Consider the following 3,432-nt stretch of genomic DNA (forward strand, 5'->3'; position numbering starts at 1 on the left):
AGTCCAGTGTATGGGACCGTACAGTTGATCGCTGACCGTTCTTGACTTAGAGGGGCCAGGGTTCCAGGAAGAAGTGTGTTGTTGTTATGCTTTTTGTTCAGGAGGTTATATAGCAGGCACATTTGCCACTAGTCCTGCTATGACCTGGATCAAAGTATTTACCCTGAATTGCTCCAGTAAATGCCTAGCTGTATAAATGCATCAGATACCATAAGGTACTTTAGATAAAAGCACTGGAAAAACAAGAAGAAAAATTGATTATAATAATTATAACATTCTTCGGTGAGACTCAAAGGGGAATCATGGAGTATCATTAGAACCTCTCTTTGGGAGGCAGAGGGCATGTGGACATGCTTGTCAGCAGAGTGTGTTTGATGGAGACCATCAAGAGCTATGACTTTAGTCACCTCATTTTAATGAGTGGATTAGAGTGGATGCCAAATATCTCCCAGGAGAAAATTAAACAAAAATGCAACAATGAAAGGATGTGAAACAATGACTAGCACTTCTTAAATATAATAACTATAAAAATCAGTTTGGCACACACAGCACATCCCAAGGCATAAAATAAGTCTAATGCACTGCTGGAGTGTGTGTTTATATTTAACAGACATTGTGTGCACGGCTCCAAGTTCCCTCTTCCCTCCTGTTCTTGTGTGAGTCATCCAGCTGTTTCTTATCAGCCTTGTTCATTCGCTCTCCTCCGACAGTCAGATCCCGTCCCCTGGATTCTGCCACTGGCTCCCCAGTCATTGCTCAGGTAGAATGCGTCCATTTAACTTACTGGTAACAGAAACATATCTGCTTTAAAATTTACACTTCTTGTCCTGCATCTGTCTTAGCATCCAAACTGCAAAGTACAATAGAGAAGGTTAGCAGGCGAGCTCTTCAGCGGATTGATGTGTTCCAAAAGTACTGTATAGTAGTAATGATACACTGGTTTACAGCACCGGTCTTTAATGGATCTCACACAAGTCAACCGCATTGTCTTAGCTTGTGTCTAAAATTCTGAAATGTGTGTATGCGCATTATCGATAGCCGATTGTCTAATGCAAGGTTGTGGTATTCAGAGTCTAACTCAGAAGCATGTGGAAGAAGCATGTACACCCTGGACAGGACGCCAGTCCATCAAAAGGCAATCACGCACACTGATTCACTCACACATATTACTGTACAATAAGGACAGTTTAGAGTTATCAGTTCACCTGGAACATGTCTTTGGACATTTAAACCCACAGTCAAGGAGGTATAAGACACCATTACCCGTTACCACCTAAATTTCTGTCTGGGTAAATTTACATATACATTAAAATGAGTAAACTAAATATAATTGTTCATTCATTCATGCATGACATCATTACTTTATTCATTTACTCATTTTGACACACTACTTATACAGGCTGGTTTGCAGGAATCCGGAACAAATCTCAAGCAGCAAGGTGCACCAGACCATCACAAGACATCCTCGACGTCAGTCCCTCACATAAATACACAGAAATTAATCATGCGTTTGGGTAACATTGCTTCTTAATAAAGATGTTACATTTTAATATTTTTGGATTTCAAAAAATGTGTTGTTCAGCAGTAGTTAAGCAACAGGATAGGGCGTATCACTTTTCCAAAGACAGCTCAATGCCTTTCTCAAAACTGAGGTATTTAATTGCTTCTCAGCGCTCGTCCCAGAAATCACAAATATCTTTGCAATACCTTCCACTTGAGTCAACAATTACCCAATCGAATGAATTACCCAGGCGAGTTCCTGCAGACGTTATCCTTTCTCCGGAAGCTTTCTGATATCAAGTAGGTTATTCTGAGAGAAATTATAATTGCACATCTCAGAATTTTGAGTGATGTGGAAGTACTGTCACAGAGCTGTTGATCCGAACTGCTAAGAAGCCAAGTGCGGGTTTATTAAGATGTCAGATGGCTTGCTCATTGTATCGTTGTATATAAGAGTGTTTAATAATGTCTTTTTCATCTGAATATTTTCTCAGTTGGAAACGTTGTATAGTGGTTTCATACTATGCACAAAGAGGCACAGTTTATTTTATTTATCAACAAATAATACATTTTTGAGTGGCATTTTTCCATACACGGTGGGTGAAATGTTTCTTAAATGTGGGTGGCACAGTGAGTAGCGCTGCTGTCTCACAGCATCTGGGTGGTGCAATAGGACGTGGGCTCGATCCCCACTCAGTCTGTGTGGAGTTTGCATGTTCTCCCTGTGTGGGTTTCCTCTGGGTGCTCTGGTTTCCTCCCACAGTCCAAAGATATGGAGTTCAGGTCCCGCCAAAGTGTGTGAGTGTCACGGAGTGAGTGTGTTTCACTGATGCATGGATGAGAAACCCCTTGTATGTACTGTATCTAGCAGTGTAAGTCACCTTGGTGAATAAGGTGTGTGGGCTGGTAACACTACATAGTATCCATTGTAAGTTGCTTTGGAGAAAAAGAGTTTGCTAGATAATAAATATAAAATGTGTTATTTAATGTTTTTCTTGCTGCTGTGCTAAGCTTAACTTTGAGCTGCACTGATTTTAACCTACATTTATTATTTCTTTTACATGATCTGACAAGACTGCATACCTGGGGCCTAGGACCACTAATGACCTTCCTATTCCCAGGTACCTATTCCCACGTACATGCAGGTGTTGCTTCACATTGCTGTCAAACTGAAAGTATCCCAGTTTGCGGTGATTTACAGCAGGACTGCAAGCAAAGCTGAGTCGTTCCCCTTTAAACAGACTTATCTTGCTGTCACTCTATCATGGGTGATTCCCATGTCGAATGATGGCTCTCTCACTCGCACCACAGGCGTATGCTTTCAATAAAAGGAGAGGAAACCTTGATGGGTTTTGACTTAAAGGCGACTCGTGCTTCGGTTACCCAATGGTCACATCTCACTACAGGGTGTCTCACCGTCTGACATCCGGTGCATTCCTGGAGCATCGCCAGTCTGCCAAACCACCTCAGCAACCCATCCAGTCAGCTAAGAAATGAAGAAACAGCCTGATTTGAGCCAAAAGGGTGGCGTTAGGCCTGATCGTCCCACCGCAGCCCCCTTCTTGTTCTATCCACTCAGCTCTACTGCGGACTGGAAAAAAGGTGTCCTGTAAATAATCTTGAAACATGCACAGCATAACACAAAAAGGGAAAAACAGTATGAAAAAGGAGAGTGAAGTTTGCAATTAACATGTGAAGTTTCCTTCTCTGAAGTAGGGGCTTTAGTCACTTTTCTCGTAGGTAGTATACAGCGTTGACTGTATGTAGGTGCTGTTTATGATGACAGTGACATATCTGATGTGTCATGACAGGTGACATAGGAGTGTGCTGTGGAAAATATTATTTCTGTATGTAAAAAAGATTTTTATTCCGGTTTGTCCCAATGTTGTGCTACATTGTACCAGCTTATGAAAGGTGTCATAAATAATGACC

The sequence above is a fragment of the Scleropages formosus genome, chromosome 2 (genome assembly GCF_900964775.1).
Source record: "Scleropages formosus chromosome 2, fSclFor1.1, whole genome shotgun sequence".
NCBI lineage: Eukaryota > Metazoa > Chordata > Actinopteri > Osteoglossiformes > Osteoglossidae > Scleropages > Scleropages formosus.